The following is an 18,666-nucleotide window of genomic DNA, read 5'->3' on the forward strand; positions in this document are numbered from 1 at the left end:
TCATATTTTAATTATGTGTTTTCGACTATTTTATGATAGTTAGTAGCATTGCATTGAAAGTTGTCCTGTAAGCAATCTATTTGGATCTCTTCCTGTTTTTAAGTACTTAAATACTGAACAATCACTCAGTTGGCGTGGGATGAAAAGCAATATGCAGCATATTAAATTACTGTGACCTGCGCTTTGACAGTTTTTTTATTTATTGTTATGCAGTTGTTCTGCCGTTCGTCTTGGCTTGGCTTGTGCATAGTTTTTTAACAAAGAATATCACAGTGGATTCCTAAGAAGGAATGCCAAAATCAAGTTGTTTTACTGAGTTCTTTTAAAGTTCCATGATTCATGCTGAGCTTTGATTCTTTATTTTTGATTTACAAAATGCAAGATATGTCCTGAAACTTTAAAGAGATTTGGAGATTTATACTTGTGTTTTATTCTCAGCCAAATCCCATTTAAATTTTGTGATTAGTGGCAAAGTTGGTATAACTATTATTAACAGTTCTTGATCCTTTGCAGAATTCAGAATAAAATAACTTCATAACCTTCAAAAGTGCCTTTTGCGCAATGATGTATATAGCTGTCTTTATAACACTGTAGACTATAGCTTTAATGCTGATTAAAACCAGGCATTACCACTCAGATTTGGCAGGATGTGAATGTGCTCTGGGTTCATTGTATATTCTGAGACTCAGGAAGCAATATTGAAAAATACAAGGTGGAAGTAGCTTAATATTTAAGTGGTAATGCCTATTTTTATTTCAGTGCGGCCTGTGAGGCACAAACATTCATACTTAACTAAACATAGGTGTGGACTGATTAATAACATAAAAATTGTGGACAGAATTTTTTGGATGGCGGTGTTTTCTGTCCTGCCATCCGAAGAGTTAGCAGGGCACGCATCCCCACTGATACCGGCTGCCCTGCAGACATTTAACATTCAGCAGGGAGTTTATTGGCTAAGGGCAAGACTTCCACCCCCATTAGAGAGCTGCCAGCCAATCGGATGTCCCAGCAGTGGCAGGTTCGAGTGCTGGTTTGAGTTTGAGCCAGTCCCTGAAGAAAAGAAGCTAGGTGGGACTGAAGGGAAGTCTGAATATCAGCAGGGTCTGTCTCAGGCCCCAGGAAAGGGAGTCCGAGGGTTGTGGTTGCGGGCTGAGATTGAGAGGCCAGTAGGAGAAGATTAAAAGGGGGTATGACCTTTGGTGGTGGGGGGGGGAGAGGTGTTCCGATGAGCACAGGGGACCCCAAAGGAAGTACAACCCCTTGCCTGACACCTGCTCACACAGCTAAAGCTGCTGGCTACCTGCTTGGTGTGCTCCCCAGCATCCCCCCCCCACCTCTGACCACTGTTAAAATAGTAGTGGGGGGTGAATTAAGGCATTTAAATAGCTATTAATTGGCCACCTAAGGATCTCAATAGGCCTGATATCTGCCCCCAGAAAATGGGGGGGTAGGTCAGGTCCAGGTGGGGAGGCGTTGGGCAGGCCACACATTGCATTTTCAAACCTGCTAGCAGGGGCCATAAAATGACTTTTTCCCCCAGCTATTTTACACAGCTTGCTATTGTAATGAATTAAAGAACTTGCATTTAGAACAGTGCCTTTGACATCTTCAGGGAATCCCAAATTGTTCTCCTAGAACAGAGAAGTTTAAGAGAGATTTGATAGAGGTAGTCAAACTTGTAAAGGCTACATGAGTATGTAAGGTTACTGTGTTCCTAGAGGGAGATGGATCGGTAACCAGAGGACACAGACAATTTCCTAATTGACAAAAGAGGTGACATGAGGGAAAAAGATGTTGTGTTGTGAGTTGTTGCGATCTGGAATGCACTACTGAAAGAGAGGCGAGAGCAGTTTCGATAATAACTTTAAAAAGTGAATTGGAGAAATAATTGAAATGAAAAATTTGCAGGGCTTTGGAGAAAGAACAGGGAGTGAAACTAATTGGATAGCTCTTTCAAAGAGCCAGCAGAGGCTTGAAGAGCTGATTGGCCTCCTTCCGTGCAGTATCATTCTAATTGCTGACTAAAGTTTTCATGTAGCAGCATAGGTTATTTAAATTGGAGGGAGATTCCTTGATATAATTTACTTTTCAATTTCATATCAATTTGAATATGCAGGTGCCTGTGTATTGTGCTTATAATTATAGATGAGACTAGAAGTTGGTGGTTATTCTTTTTACTTATTACAGTAACACATGTGTCCGTTATTGTTAGCCATTTTGAAAGAAATGTGTATGAGTGCTGTAAAATTGTAATTGCTTTTCATATTTATTCAAGTTAACAGCAATGTGAGGTTTAGGCCTAGTTTTGATACCGGTTCCATTTCAATATTGAGCAAAGGAACCAGAAATGTGTTTAGGACTTTCATGACATCGGAAAGCATAAAGTGCTTGACAGCCAATGAAGTACTGTTGCAAGGGAGGGAAATGTGCCAGCTAATTTATGCACAGTAAGGTTAAAAACACATGATCTAGGTTAGCTGTTTATAATGATTCAGTTGCTAATTGTAGGGAAAAACATTAGTTAGGGCATCTGCTCTCCTGCTGCTCTCGAAATATTGTCATGCAACCTTTTAAGTCCACTTGAGAAGGCAGACAGTTTAACATCTCATCTGAGGGATAGTGCCTCTTAACAGTGCGGCATTCCTTCAGTAATGCACTGAAGTACCAGCCAAGATTGTGTGCTAAAGTATATGGGGTGGGTTTTGAACTCATGAGCATATAAGTCAGCCACCACTGAACTAAGGGTGACATCTAAATCATTGTAGGAAGTTACTTTGACTGTCTGGTTCTTGGCAGCAAGAAGAAGCAGATTGTAAATGAAAACTCAATAAAAATTGAAACTCTTAAAAGATGATTTTCGAGTAAAGGACTTGTTTCCATTCAAAAAATCTGGAATCTCTTTTGGAAGCTACTTATGAGTTAAATTTTGTAATACATATTGCTACAGGATATATTGATATCAAATCGTTCAAAGTATCCAGATCCAGTTGATTTTAGTTCAGAAGTGCGGTGCTGGACAAGTGTCTCATGACATTAATCCTTATAGTTGCTGGAAACAGAGAAGGATTTGGAGAAATTGTACTGAGGTGCCAAGGGGCAAGAAAATTCTTGTAGATTAATGCATGTTTGAGTCAGTGTCAATATTTGTGTCAGTATAAGGTGGTGTTGTAAACCTGTTGGACTTGTTGACTTTGATTTTCAGGTGCTATTGGTTCAGTAAAGGGAGACCCTTGGACAGTAGAAATGGAACATCCTGAATGGAAGTGAAGTGTAGTTTAGATAGTTTTTGTTTTGTCTGTGATTAACAATGAAAATCTAATACACAGTGGAACATTTTATAAATATTGCAACTTTTTTTAGCCACCAAGTCTTAGCTGGAAGTTTCCCTTATTCATTTTGAGAGATTAGGAAAATTCTTGCATCGGGTAATTAATGCAAAGACCATTAATGACTTAAAAAGAGTTTAATAAAATACCCAGAAGGAAAAGTGCTGTTCCAGTTTTTGATGGCAGCTGTTTTTTATTTTGTTAATGATGTCTGGATTCAATCACATAGCTCAGTGCTGAATAGTTTTTGGCAAATTTCTGGTATTTAACGTCACCATTTTTTTGGCAAATTACTGTAATATTTAGCACAAAGTACCGCTTTCAAATTGAATAAATTTGTAAACACAGCTGTTAGATAATTGGCAGAATTTACATTTGACCAGAAATTTTTATGGGCCACTCTGTATAAAGATGTATCCTATTTTAATTTTTAGGTTGATTTTTAAATATAATCCATTTAAACAATTGATCCATTATTATCAGATTTCTCAAAAATACTTTACCTTAATCTTTCTCTGTTGTCTACCCAACCATTTTCTTGGGCTGAGTTTTCACCACATAGGAGGGAAAGAGGAGTTAGTTGTTTCTGGCCCACCTCCAGTGGGAAATTGATTAAAGTTGGGATTTTCACAGGGGTGAACCCTTAACTTACATGAAGATGGGTTTCCTGTCCAGTTAGAGATGGTGGGGGTTGGAACAGAGGTGGGTCCAATGAAGTGTGGGACTGATTTTAAACTCCCCACGGCAGCCATCACTGAGGATGCTGGTTGTCCAAAGGGGAAATCTGTTGATTGTGCCAAAGCCTTCCACTGCCCCAGAGAGGGCCTGGGGCAGGGCTGCCTCTTGTCTCATCATGCCTACCTGGATCAAATGTTGGAAGTCATGAGGAAGTAGAATGAAGTCCTTTTCCGAGAGGGTGACAGTAGGAGGCCACCTAGTCGCGCAGCAGGGGCACCTTTCTCTTCAGCGACATCTCCCTCCACCTCCACTTCATCCTCCACTCTTATCTGCTGTTCTTCCCGGATGAGCTTCTGTCACCTTATCCAAGGTCCACACCTCCCTGGAGGGCCATGTTATGCACATTGCAGCAGACCACCATAATAACAGAGACCCTTGCAGGAGGGCATTGGGGGATGCTACCTGACTGGTCCAGGCACCAGAATTACATCTTTCGAATGCAAATGGCCTGCTCAACGGTTGGTCTACTAAGTAGGTAGTACTGGCTATATCACTTCCATGCCTCTGACTGGGGCTCCTGTAGAGGGGTGAGCAGTCATTTCATAAAGGGGTATCCTTTGTCCCCCAGGATCGATCTATTGACTTGGGAGTTCGAGTGAAGATCTGAGGCAGCCTGGACCAGTGGAAGATGAAAGAGACACGGCAGCTGCCGGGAAAGCGAGCGCACATGAAGGAAGCTTTTGTTGTAGTTACAGACCATTGGATGCTGAGGGAGCGGAAGCTTTCCCTACTGATAAATCTCACTGGTCGGTCACTGGGTGCTTTGGTGGCCTTATGGGTGCAATCGATGCACCTGGGGGTTCCTCGATGGAGGTGAGACCCAATGCCCCCTGTTCCTGCGATGTGCTTCTTTCATGAAATGAATATGCCCCCCCTTTCTGGCAAAGAGGGCATCAGTGATCAGCAAGATAAATTTGTGTGCAGTCATTTGCGAGATGCTACTAAGGTATACAGGTGATTCTTGGAATGAGCTAGAAGTGATGAAGCTCAAAGTCACAGTGACTTTGGTAGCCACTGGCAGGGCATGGCAACCAGTGTTGCGAGGCGGGAGGTCCTCGGTGACGAGAGCACATGTGTCTGTGACTATCTGTTTGGAGAGTTGCAGTCACTTCGGACTCCAGATTTTGATCGTCTGCAGATAGGATCCACCACCAATGACAGAGCTATGTTGAGGGTGTGGCCTCCATTGTCTTCCTGCCCCTCTTTCCTCTCTGGTGCCCTTCCTATGCCAGGACTTCTCCCTGTCCTGCAGAAGATGTTGCCCCACATTGAAAATGGGCCCAAAATCTGATAGTCATGGCCCCGATGCCAGTTTGGAGCTACCTTTCTGAGTAGGCAGCCATCCAATTGTGATTGGCAGTCTTCCCCATGCTCTTCTGATGCCTCAATGCTGGGGGATGGGGAGGGGGGGGGGCGGCGGTGTTGGGGTCACAATTCAGTTCAATGTTTGAGCGCTGAGCGTCCACTCTTCTTGCCACCTGCACAGCAATAAGAACACTTCCTTTGCAAATGTTGAATCACCCTTTGCCCTATTGACCCTCTTATGGGACCAGGGTGATGCCAGAAATAACTTCCTGCTCTGTCACACTGTATACACCTTCCTTCATCTGATTTACAGCAGACAGCTCCTAAAACTTATCTTTCCCCTTCAAAATACCATCCTCCCCCTCCAACATATTCTTAATGAACTTTTCAAACACTATAATTGGCCTCCCAGCCCTACTCTGCACTAAGCGTGTGACACATCAAAGGATCCCCAATAGCTGTCGCTAGGTGGATAGAATATTTTGACATTTTTGAGGCGAGAGATAAATAATCATAAGCTTTTTTTCTGATCACCACAAACAGTTTTTGAGCTTAGAATTGGTAGAATGGTTTGTAATATGATTGTCTGATATGAGGGGAATTATAATTTTTAACTCCTAAATCTTGCACCAACTGTCTCTGAGCAACTGGATTATTTTTTCTTGGACTTCTGCCAATTTTTAGCTGCTCATTCTGATGTGGGTTAGATTTTGAGCAACTTGTCTTTCCTTACACTATCTATCTATTGGTAGCACCCTTAGGAAGTGTTCTTTAGCTCCCAATAGAAGGTGGGCACATGGGGTGGGCAGGCAGTTCCCTGACTTCATTCTGTCACCAGGCCATTTCCCTGGAGGTGGAATGAGAAGGCAGCAGAGCAGTGGGTAGCCGATACACCTTATTAAGGCCCATTGCTGAAGGTCAATTGGAATTTTCCAGTCAGCTTCCAGGTTCCTGGAAACAGTGGGGAACAGTGCAGCTACTTGCAGGTGGCCTCCCGGCAGTAGAGGGGAGGGCGTGGGGGGTGTGTGGCAGCTCTCCAGGCAGGCATAATAGTGCCCCCCCGGCCTGCCAGCTGGCTCCAGCTGCACCACAGGCTCCATGTGGAGGAGCTTCAATCCACACCCCCATCACATACACAGTGGTGGTCTGGCTACTGAGGGCTTTTTTTAATTTAAAATGTTAAAAAGTTAGAGAGAGGATGCCTCCACATGGAGGGCAACCTAAAAAGGCATCCTGCAGCTGCTTTCGAGCTGGAGGATCTCTTATTTATTCTCCAGGTTTGAGAGCCAGTCCACTGTCCTTAACTGGACAACGAACCTGCCATCTGGCTACAAATTGGCCAATCCGGGGAATATCACAGATGAGTGACTGATCCCCACACAGTGGGCAGTGGGGTCTCTGACTCCCATTTGAGCCTGATGGTAAGGTCCTGAAGCCCATTGGAAAAACCCTGGCTCTTGCTCCTGAGTCAAAAGATTGTGTTTCAAGCCTAACTACGGAAGTTAAGCATGACTTGAATAGCAACCTGCATTTATATAGCACCAGTAAAAGAGTAAAATGTTCCAAGACATTTCAAGGAGCACAATCAAATGAAAATTGACATCCAGCTAAATCTAGGTTGACTCTTCAACACATTACTGTCAAAAATGCCATTTTTCTGATGAGGTGTTAACCTCATTGCTGTTTGTCAGATGTTAATTCTTTATCCTTTCCTTTTTCTTACCCATTTTCCTTTCCTCTTTCTTCTCCCCTTCTCCCTTTCCTTTCTTTGGTGGAAAGTGCTTTCGAGGCATTTGGCAACTTCATCTTAGCCCATCTGTCAGTTTAATGAGTTGTTCAAAGTCTGCCTCAGTCAAACCTGACTGTGACCTGAACCCTGAACAACATGTGAAGTTTTGTGTTTATAGCTGTTATGCAGGCATTGCAGCCCTGACTCCTGTGGGTCCAAGAACATAACTACTGTCCCAGACTACTGCTCTGAGCTGGTACAGAGAGGTGTGGTGTGTAAAATAGGAAACATGGCAGCCAGTTTGTACAAAGCAAGGTCCCGCACACAGCAATGTTATTATAACCAAATAATTTTTGGAGGGGTTTGCTGAAGAATAAATATTGGCCAGATTCTGGGGTGAATGTGCCCATTGTTCGTTGAAATAATGCCATCTTTTGCATCTAGAGTGGGCAGATGCAGCCTGGGTTTAACATCTCATATGAAAGATGGCACGTTAGCGACAGAGCAGCATGGGAGTGTCAGCCTAGATTTTGTACTCAAGTCCCTGGAGTAGATGCAAAAATCACAATTTTCTGATTCAGAGGTAAGCGCGTTGCCTATTGAGCCATGGTTGATTAACCCCTATCTACTAGCTCCAAAAGTTCGGAATGATGGCAAGGGATTTCAATGCTGACATATACAAGAATTTTGTAATTAAAAGCAAATTCTACCAAAAGTAACTGTGATGGATCTTGCATTTTATATCCCTGATTTTAATATTTCTCCATAGGAGGTCGTATCTGTGATTTAATTCGGTTGCTGCACTGCCTGAACATAAGCAGGTTAAAGTAATTGGAATTTGCACATTCCCTAGCCAGTACTATGCTAATAGGGTGTCTTTAAATTTCTTTTTGTTGTCTTTAATTACGTTTGAAGTGATTGTGCATAGCCACAGATTAAATATGTAAAGGACAAGCTTTCTTCTTATTGGTCACAGTTGGGTTGCCGACAACTGTTCATGATCACACAATCAGTCTAATTCCTTTATAGTGTCTGTAACTCATTACCCCTTCAATCCTAGAACACTCGCCCCTTAACTCTGCTTCTCCCACTCTCTCCTCTAGTGCAACTCCATCTTCCTCATCCCACCATTAGACCCTTGCCTTCACCCCTTTGGCCCCGTGCTTTGGAATTCGCACCCTTAATCCCACCATCAATGCACCTTAGTCTGTTCCTTTAAGACTGTCTTAAATTTACAATTTTGATCTTAATTTTCTGTATTACAATAGTGACGACATTACAGAAGAACTTAATTGGCTACAAAACATTTTGGGATATCCTGAAGTCATGAAAGGTGTGATATAAATGCAAATTTTTTTTTCAGAAACTTAGCTCTTGTCCAAGCTTTTGGCTACCTTTTTAAACATTTCATTGTTTAGTTTAACATGCAACTTTTTAATTACATCTCTGTGAAAGACCTTTGGACCTTTTTCCCCATTAAAGGTACTATATAAATGCAAAAAACAAAAAAACTGCGGATGCTGGAAATCCAAAACAAAAACAGAATTACCTGGAAAAACTCACCGATGCTGCCAGACCTGCTGAGTTTTTCCAGGTAATTCTGTTTTTGTTCTATATAAATGCAAGTTCTCTCCTACTCCTATTTCCATGCATCCTTTTGTTGTCTTAAGGGGGAATGATATAAATCGGGGTATAGGCAGGGAAAAATTTCATGCTGTGTCCCAACTTTTTCCCAGACTCCACCATTTTAACTGACCCACAATTATGCAGCAAAAGGTCAACCACCCAAGACATTTGACTGCTGTCAAACTAAATCAAACTCTGTATATTTCTGCTGTTTTGAGAGACATTTAATACTGAAATTACTTCTTCGGCACAATGGTAATTATGCATTTTCTCTCATTCTCAAATAAGCCAAACTCCAGTTTTACTGGCCTGCTAAGCTCATAGGAAGGGAGGAATGGGTCTAAGACTAGTGTTTTAAGCTTAAATAAAGGCAATTATAAGGGTTGAGGACAGAGCTGAATAAAGTGAACTGGAAATTAGGTTAAGGGGTAGGTCAATGGAAGGTATTTAAGGAGATATTCCATAACCCTCAGCAAAGACACATTCCAGTGAGAAAGAAAGACTCTAGGAAAAGGATGCCCTATCCACGGCTAACTAAAGAAGTTAAAGATAGAATCAAATTGAAAGAAAAAGCAAACAATTCTAGGAAGATTAGTGGCAGGTCTGAAGATTAGACAGAATATAAAACAGCAAAGAATGACTAAAAAAAAATGAGAAATTAGAGTATGAGAGCAAGCTTGCTAGAAATATTAACTCCGATAGTAGGAGTTTCTACAGGTATTTAAAAAGGAAAGGAGTAACTAAAGTGATTGTTGGTCCTCTAGATCGAGAGTCTGGGGAGTTAATAATGGGAAATAAGGAAATGGAGGATGTATTGAATAGATATTTTGCATCTGTCTTCACTATAGAAGATGCAAATAACATCCCAAAAATAATTGTAAATGGACAAGTGAAAGGGAGGGAGGAACTTAAGACAATTGCAACCACTAGAGAAAGGGTACTGAGAAAATTATTGGAACTAAAATCTGGCATGTCCCCAGGTCCTGATGGTCATTGTAGTGTTTTAAACAAAATGGCTGCTGTGAAAGCAGATGCATTGGTTCTAATTTTCCAAAATTCTCTAGATTCTGGAAAGGTCCCATCAGATTAGAAAATTGCTAATGTAACTCCTCTATTCAAGATAGGAGGGAAACAGAAAGCAGGAAATGACAGGTCTGTTAGCCTAACACCTGTCTTAAGAAAGATGCTGGAATCTATTATCAAGGAGGTTAAAGCAGGGTACCTAGAAAATTTTAATGCAATCAGGCGGGGTCAGCATGGTTTTGTGAAAGGGGAATTGTGGTGAAATAATTTATTTGAGTTCTTTGGGGAATTAACAGAGAAGCTGGATAAAGGGGAACCTCTAGATATGATGTACTTGGATTTCCAAAAGGCATTTGATAAGGTCCCACATCAAAAGTTCCTATATAAAATAAGGCTTCATGGTGTAGGGTAGTAACATATTAGCATGGATAGAATATTGGTTAGCTAACAGGAAACAGAGAGTAAATAGGTGATTTTCAGGTTGGCAAGATGTAACCAGTGGATTGTTGGACCTTAACCTATTTACAATCTATATCAATTACTAGGATAAAAGGGCAGACTGTATGGTTGTTAAATTTGCTGATGATACAAGGGAGGAGAGTAGGTTGTGAAGAGGACCTAAGGTGTCTGCGAAGGGATATAGGTAGTTCGGCTGCACGGGCAAAAATTTGATAGATGGGTATAGTATTGGAAAATGTGAACTTGTCCACTTTGGCAGGGGAAGTAGAAATGCAGTACATTATTTAACTGGAGAGATATTGTCTCCAGGGAGCAAACTCGGAGGGAGGAGCACCTGAACGGTGAGTATAAATCTAGCTTACCTTGGGGATTTGCGGCCTTGTCTCCAGGGAGCAGACTCGGAGGGAAGAGCATCGGAGCAGTGACCCTGGGGCACGGAGTAACTGAAGACAAAACTGAAAAAGTGATGGCACAGGAAAGCTGTGACCTGATTGGTTGATAGGAAATCTGCACCAAATCTGAAAAAAAACAAACTGCAAAGCAAATTAATAAATTAATTAACTAAGTAGAGATGGCTGGGCGGATGATGTCCTGTAGCTGTATGATGTGGGAGCTCGCAGATCCCATTGCGAGACTCAGTGACCACATCTGCAGCAAGTGTTGGTTGCTGGAGGAACTCCGGCTCAGAATTGATGAGCTGGAGTCCGAGCTCCGGACGCTGCAGCACATCCGGGAGGGGGAGAGTTACCTGGACGCTTTGTTTCAGGAGGCGGTCACACCCGGTAGATTAAGTACCTCAAATTCGGTCAGTGGTCAGGGTCAGCAGGGTGTGAGTTCAAGTGAGGCAGGTAGAGGGATCCTGTGTTCAGGAACAGAGGAGCCTCGGCTCTTGACCTCATCCAACAAGTACGAGGTATTTGCTCCCTGTGTGGATGAGAAACAGGGATGTAGGGAGGATGAGCCAGCTGACCATGGCACCGTGGCACAGGAGGCCATTTAAGAGGGGGGAGCAAAAAGACAAGTGGTAGTTGTAGGGGATTCTATAATTAGGGGAATTGATAGCATCCTTTGTAAGCAGGATCAAGAGTCCCGCATGGTATGTTGCCTGCCCGGTACCAGGGTGAGGGACATTTCTGACCGGCTTGAAAGAATATTGGAGAGGGAGGGGGAGGATCCAGTTGTTGTGGTCCACGTCGGGACAAATAACATAGGTAAGACTAGGGAAGAGGACCTGTTTGGGCATTATCAGGAACCAGGAACTAAATTAAAGAACAGGTCCTCAAGGGTTATAATCTCCGGATTAATATCCGAGCCACATGCAAATTGGCATAGGGACGCGAGAATAAGGGAAGTAAACACGTGGCTAAAGGAGTGGTGCGGGAAAGAGGGGTTCCATTTCATGGGGCACTGGCATCAGTATTTGAACAAGAGGGATCTGTACCGTTGGGACGGTCTCCACCTGAACCAATCTGGGACCAATGTTCTAGCGAAAAGGGTAAATAGGGTGGTCAACAGGACTTCAAACTAGAAAGTCGGGGGGAAGGGAAGGGTAAAACTCCAAGAAGTATGACTAATGGGAAACAAAGCAGCAGGTTAGCATGTGGGGGGGTGGATTCAACTTCATGGAAAATAATGAAAAAACTGAAAAGAAAGGAGGGCCCAGGAGAGGCTATTAAAGTCTCCAGAACACAAAATAGGACAGAGTGTTTGGAAAGGGCTGGAATCTAACTTCAAGCACATCAGATAAAGGGACGACAATGAGAAAGGGGACGGGAAATACAGGACTGAAGGTGTTGTATCTGAATGCACACAGTATATGAAATAAGGTAAATGAGCTTGTGGCACAAATTGAAGTTGGCAGGTATGATGTGGGCATCACGGAGACATGGCTGCAAAGGAATCTGGACTAGGAGCTAAATATCCAAGGATCTACATCCTATCAAAAAGTTAGGCAGATTGGCAGAGGGGGTGGGGTTGCTTTGTTAGTAAGAAATGAAACTAAATGAATAGCAAGAAATGATGTAAGGTCAGATGATGTAGAATCTGTGTGGGTAGAGCTGAGGACCCGCAAAGGTAAAAAAAGCCATAATGGGAGTTACGTACAGGCCTCCGAACAGTAGTCAGGATGTGGGGCACAAGAGACACCAGGAGATAGAAAAGGAATGTAAGAAAGGCAAGGTTACAGTGATCATGGGGGATTTCAATATGCAGGTAGACTGGGAAAATCAGGTTGGTAGTGGATCCCAAGAAAAGGAATTTGTGGAATGTCTACGAGAGGCTTTTTGGAGCAGCTTGTGGTGGAGCCCACTAGGGAACAGGCAATTCTAGATTTAGTGATGTGTAATGAGGCAGATTTGATATAGGAGCTAAAGGTGAAGGAACACTTAGGAGGAAGTGACCATAATATGATAGAATTTACCCTGCAATTTGATAGGAAAAAGCTGGATTCAGACGTAATGGTATTACAGTTGAATAAAGGCAACTACAGAGGCATGAGAGGGAGGAGCTGGCCAGAATTGACTGGGAGATGAGCCTAGCAGGGAAGTCAGTGGAACAGCAATGGCAGGAGTTTCTGGGAGTACTTTGGGAGACACAGCAAAAATTCATCCATAGGAAGAAGAAGCAAACTAAAGGGAGGATGAGGCAACCATGGCTGACAAGGGAAGTCAGGGACAGCATAAAAGCTAAAGAGAAAGCATACAATGCGGCGAAGAGCAGTGGGAAACCAGGGGATTAGGAAGCCTACAAAGACCAACAGAGGACAACTAAAAAAGAAAAAAGGAGGGAGATGATTAAATATGAGGGTAAACTAGCTAGTAATATAAAAGAAGATTGCAAGCATTTTTTTAGATATGTAAAGGGTAAGAGAGAGGCAAAAGTGGACATTGGGCCACTGGAAAATGACACTGGAGAAGTAGTAGTGAGGAACAAAGAAATGGCGGAGGAACTGAATAGCTACTTTGCATCAGTCTTCACGGTGGAAGACACGAGTAACATCCCCAAAGTTCAAGAGAGTCAGGAGACAGAGGTGAGTATGGTGGCCATTACCAAGGAGAAGGTGTTAGGAAAACTGAAAGGTCTGAAGGTAGATAAATCACCTGGACCAGATGGATTATACCCCAGAGTTCTGAAGGAAATAGCTGAAGAGATAGTGAGGGTCAAGGGTCATATTCTAGACATTTTGCACCCTTCCAAAGATTTGTCTCCTTCCCAACTATGCATTGAAATGTCCGAGGAGGATCAATTTGTTGCCTGTTGGTACTCAGACTAAGAATTGCACAAGGTTAGTGTAGAATCCCTCCTTAGCATTATCTATTGCCTCAAGAGTAGCAGCATGTGTACTGATGACAATGGCATGCTGATTCCTCATTTGGATGAGCTGGGCAGTCATGAAGCACTTGCTTTCTCTAAGAGGGTCATGAATCTTTGGAACTCTCTTCCCCAGAGAGTGGTGGAGGCAGGGTCAATGAATGTTTTAAGGGAGTGGTAGATAGATTCTCGACTAACAAGGAAGTTAAAGATTAACAGGGATAAGTAGAATGTGGAGTTGAGGCCACAATCAGATCAGCCATGATCTTATTGAATGGCAGTGTAGACTCGAGGAGCAGAATGGCCTACTCCTGCTCCTAACCTTATGTACGTATGTTACCTTACAGGGGAGTTGCTGAGATTCCAGACAGGTTCATCTTTGAGGGCAAAGCCCACCCCGTGGAGGCATTGGTCCTCTTCTGCCCGACCCTTCCAAAGAAAGGTGTCTCCGCTGTCTCTTTCCTTCAGTTGGCTTTCCCTTGCATTTTGTATCTTACTTGGGGCAGCAGTGTCAATGTCAAGGGGCCTGAGTTTCTGAGCTATGATGGTGGTGTGGCTTTCAGGTCCGTCACTCTTGGTGTCGGGGTTGTACATGAGGGTCCTGATGTTCCGGGTCCCAAACTTCATTTTGACGAGTGAAAGATGTCTGTGCATGATTATTCTTAATGTGTGCTGGTCGTTGCATGTTAACTATCTCAGTCTTGGCAGAATGGGGCCTTCATCTAATAGCAAGGAGATTCCAAGTCAGTTGGAGGCCAGGCTCTGCTGTGAGACTTTAGCATGTTCTGAGCATGATCGTACGCTGGTGCATATTTAACCTGCATATGTGCATCATCCTTATTTATTTTTTCCTGTCATTCCTGGGTCACAGAAGATATGGTAACAAATTTGCAAGAGATGCAGGAAAGAGAGTTAGTGACAGCTCTTGTGGTGGGGGCGGCAGTTGGTGAGCTTAGATACTGAGAAGGGGTCATATCTGTAACTATGAAAAAGCTCTCCCACAGGACCATGTGAGATACAAATGAGTGGTTGAGACACTTATGCTGTCCAAATCATAATTGGGAAATTAATATACTTGTGCCTGTCATTTCCCTGAACTTGCATATATCCCTTTTAATAGGGACATGAAAGCATGAAAATGTGATTTGTACATAAATTGTTAGTTACTCTATTAGTAATGTATTTAGGTTTTTTTGTTCTCGTTTATGACCTCCTTTACTCTCCGAAAGTTGCTGACTCATGCTGGGAATACAGTTCCATATTTATCCTTTACTGCCACATCCAGTTGACCATTCTTCATGTGTAAACTTAGACTATGGGATCAGTATTTTAACTATCCTCCTCAATCAGAATAGTGCATGGAAAGAATTAAAATGAGAGAATTATCAAATATGTTGGGAAAAATAGGTCATTTTCACGCTGTTCTTATACTTGCTGTGTATTTGATAACTTTGCGTTCTCGGGTGATGTAAACCTGAGTAACTGTATAAAAATGTCCATTCCAAAAGAAAGGCCAACCCAATCCGAGCAACATTTTAAATACTTTGATAAGAGCAAAATACTGTGGAAATCTGAAACAAAAACAAAAATAGCTGGAAAAGCTCAGCAGGTCTGACAGCATCTGCGGAGAGGAATACAGTTAACGTTTCGAGTCTGTATGACTCTTCATCAGAACTAAGGAAAAATAGAAATGAATGGAAATATAAGCTGATCAAGGGGGGTGGGACAGGTAGAGCTGGATAGGGGGCCAGTGAAATGTGGGGGCAAAAAAGAGATTGCCAAAGATGTCACAGTCAAAAGGGCAAAGGGGTGTTGATGGTGGTGATATTATCAATGGAATATGCTAATGATGACATTAAGGGTAGAAAGCAGGACAAGCAAGTGACAGATAGCCCTAGTGGGGGTGGGGTGGGTGGAAGGGATCGAAATGGGCTAAAAGGTGGAGATAAAATGATCTATCAAAATAAATTTAAAAATAGCTGGGAAAAGAAAAATATATTTTAAAAGTTATAAATTATTGGAAAAAGGGGGATCGGAAAAGGGGTGAGGATGGAGGAGAGAGTTCATGATCTGAAGTTGTTGAACTCAATGTTAAGTCCAGAAGGCTGTAAAGTGCCTAGTTGGATTTTCCGATTCCCCCCCTTTTCCAATAATTTACAACTTTTTAAATATATTTTTCTTTTCCCACCTATTTTTAAACTTATTTAGATCTATCGTTTTATTTCCACCTTTTAGCCCATTTCGATCCCTTCCCCCCACCCCACCCCCACTAAGGCCATCTGTCACTTGCTTGTCCTGCTTTCTACCCTTAATGTCACCATTAGCACATATCTTAGATAATATCACCACTGTCAACACCCCGTTGTCCTTTTGTCTATGACATCTTTGGCAATCTCTTCTTTGCCTCCACCTATCACTGGCCCTCTATCCAGCTCTACCTGTCCACCCCCCCCCCCTCAGTTTATACTTCACCTCATTTCTATATTTCCTTAGTTCTGATGAGGAGTCATACAGACTTGAAATGTTAACTGTATTCCTCTCCACAGATGCTGTCAGACCTGCTGAGTTTTTCCAGCTATTTTTGTTTTTGTTTTAAATACTTCATTTTTTTGGTGTGAAAATGCTGTTTTTTTACAGCTGCAATTTTGATAGGAAATAAAGAATGAAGTAGCATTTATTTAGGGACTTGTCACATCTGTAAGACATTGTAAAGCTCTTCACAGTTAATAAATTGCCCTTGCAGTTCAGCCTCTATTATCGTATTGGCAATCTTGCCAGTTTTCACATTGTGAGTTTCCATAAACAGCAAATGAGGTGAATGAGAGCATCAATGTATTTTGGTTTTGTTAATTGAAGTGTAATGTTGGCGTGAATACAGAAAAGGCCATGCTCTTCTTTGGAATGCTCAAAATAGGACATTACTGTGAAATAGTCTTTAAATATGCTATGTAATTTACCATAAGTGGCCTACAATTTATGTATCTATTATTTACATTGCTTTTTGTTTCCAAAAGTAATGCATCTTTCTTATACTAACAGTATTGCATCCAATGTGTTTTTTCTCGATCAGGCTCTAAAATATCTCCTTTAGGATGTGCAATTTTGTATTTTTAAAATAGTGCTGTCAGTAAATTCTGGTGCTTAGCTTGAAATATAGCAAACATTTCTGGTTAAAGTACATTAATCAAAGATACAATTTTCATTCCAGGACATTAAGCCATCATTTCAAGGCCACACACAGGTGCAGGATAAAAGTGATTTGGCTTGTTGGCATTTTAGCTTTTGAAATTCTGTTTTTTTTTTTCTGTATTGACAATATACATGCAGCATATGCATAGATATATGAATCTCCATTACTTTACGCATTTCAAACAAATAATGATTTTGTTGAAATTGAATTATACCAAGGGAAAATACTTTGTATAATAGTACAGAGCAGTTTGTGTTGGCTCAGCTGTGGAGTCTGCCTTTAGTCTTAGGCTTTAGAGACAGTCCAAATTTTACCCTTGGGCATCTTCAAAGTGAAGCCCAAGAGCAGCAGGGTACTGCCTGCAATCCCAGTGGACTGTAGAAATGTGTTGGTTATGCAGCATTAGGACATGTAGCCACATCCTTCAGTACAGTGCTGCAATAGCAAATATTAACTCATTGGGGCAAATTTTAACAAAGGAGGTGTGTTAGGGTTCTCCATGCAAAGGAAAAGCATTTACCTTCTGGATCCAAGCTTCACCTGAGTTTGGTTCCAGATTTCCGAAATCCTAGGAAACCCAGCTGCCCATTGCTAAATTTCAAATGACAAGTAACAATAAGGTTGCCAAAGATAAAAATTTGTATCTTGACTCCAACCTGCCTCCAGCTGCCCATTTCTGGTCTTAGTGAAGACAGGACACGTCGATGGGCAGCCAACACATTCCAAGAGGCAGATTGGCACTTTAAATATTATAAGCTGCATGGCTTATTGTTATTTGTCATTTGAAATTTAGCACTGGGCAGCTGGGTTTCCTGGGATTTCGGAAATCTGGCAACCAAACTCAGGTGAAGCTTGGATCCAGAAGGTAAATGCTTTTCCTTTGCATAGAGAACCCTGTGTTTGGGTACCATCCTAACCCTTTCACCCTCCATGCCCTCTTTCCCTCAAGACATCTGATCCCACACTCCTGCACCACTGAGACTTCTTATTCCAACCTGCAAAATCCACCCCAAGGCCCCTGATTCCCACCCTCTAATCCTCGCTGAGGTCTCTGCTGGGCCCTTAACTCCCCCACCCCCCAGCTCTGTAGCCTCTGATTACCCTGAGTCTCCCCATGGTCTCTGATTCCCCTTGCCCTCCCTGAAGCCTCTGATTCCCTTCACCCTCCCTGAGGCCTTTGATTCTTCTCGCCTTCCCTGAGACCGCCGATTCCTCTCACCCTTCCCACGGCCTCCGATTTCCCTCACCTTCCCCATGGCCTCTGATCTCCCTCCCTGAGGCCTCTTCTTCCCCGCTTCCATTTGCCTCCCACGACTCCCATGGCCCCTGATCCCCTCTCACCCCTCCCAAGATGTCTTATCCCCCCCCTCATCTCCCACCCCCATGGCCTCCAATATCCCACCCTTTCCCCATCCCCACTGATTCCCTACACCCAATGATTTCCCTCCAGCACCCAAGGCCTTCGACCTCCCCTACTGAGGCTCCGATTTCCCCGATCATTGAAACCTTCAACCTTCCTCCAAGTCCTCCAATTTTCATGCCTCCCCTTCCATCCCCCCCAACCCCCACTGTGGTCCCTAACCCTCTTGCTCCTAAAGCTTCTGATTTTCACCCCTGTCCCCCAGACTTCCGATACCACCCACACAACCTCCACTGAGAATCATACCTATCCTGTCCTGCAGCCTCCACTGGATCACTCCCCTTTTGACTGGACAGGGAGCCTGTTAAAACTCTACTGCATGCTGGGGAACCCCAACGTCTGGGATCCTCATTCTCTACTAATCCCCAAACCCCTACTGCCAGCTGGTCAGGTAAGTTTTAAAATCCAACCCTTTAAGTTAAAGGTAGAGTTTATTTTCAATTCTGGTGGCTTTGCCCTTGTTGAGCAGATCAACTGACAGATACCCTGTCGGATTCTCATAGCATTCAAATCCAACATCTTAATCATGCACTTTTCAAAA

The 18,666-nt window shown here is 42.7% G+C and overlaps 1 protein-coding gene across 1 annotated transcript in view; it reads left to right on the plus strand.

The window, feature by feature from the left end:
• Positions 1–18,666, plus strand: part of LOC121283992 (protocadherin Fat 3-like) — a 619,931-nt gene that overhangs the window by 105,418 nt on the left and 495,847 nt on the right. The gene's annotated exons all lie outside the window — the stretch shown is intronic.

This window comes from Carcharodon carcharias, chromosome 11, assembly GCF_017639515.1.
Source record: "Carcharodon carcharias isolate sCarCar2 chromosome 11, sCarCar2.pri, whole genome shotgun sequence".
NCBI lineage: Eukaryota > Metazoa > Chordata > Chondrichthyes > Lamniformes > Lamnidae > Carcharodon > Carcharodon carcharias.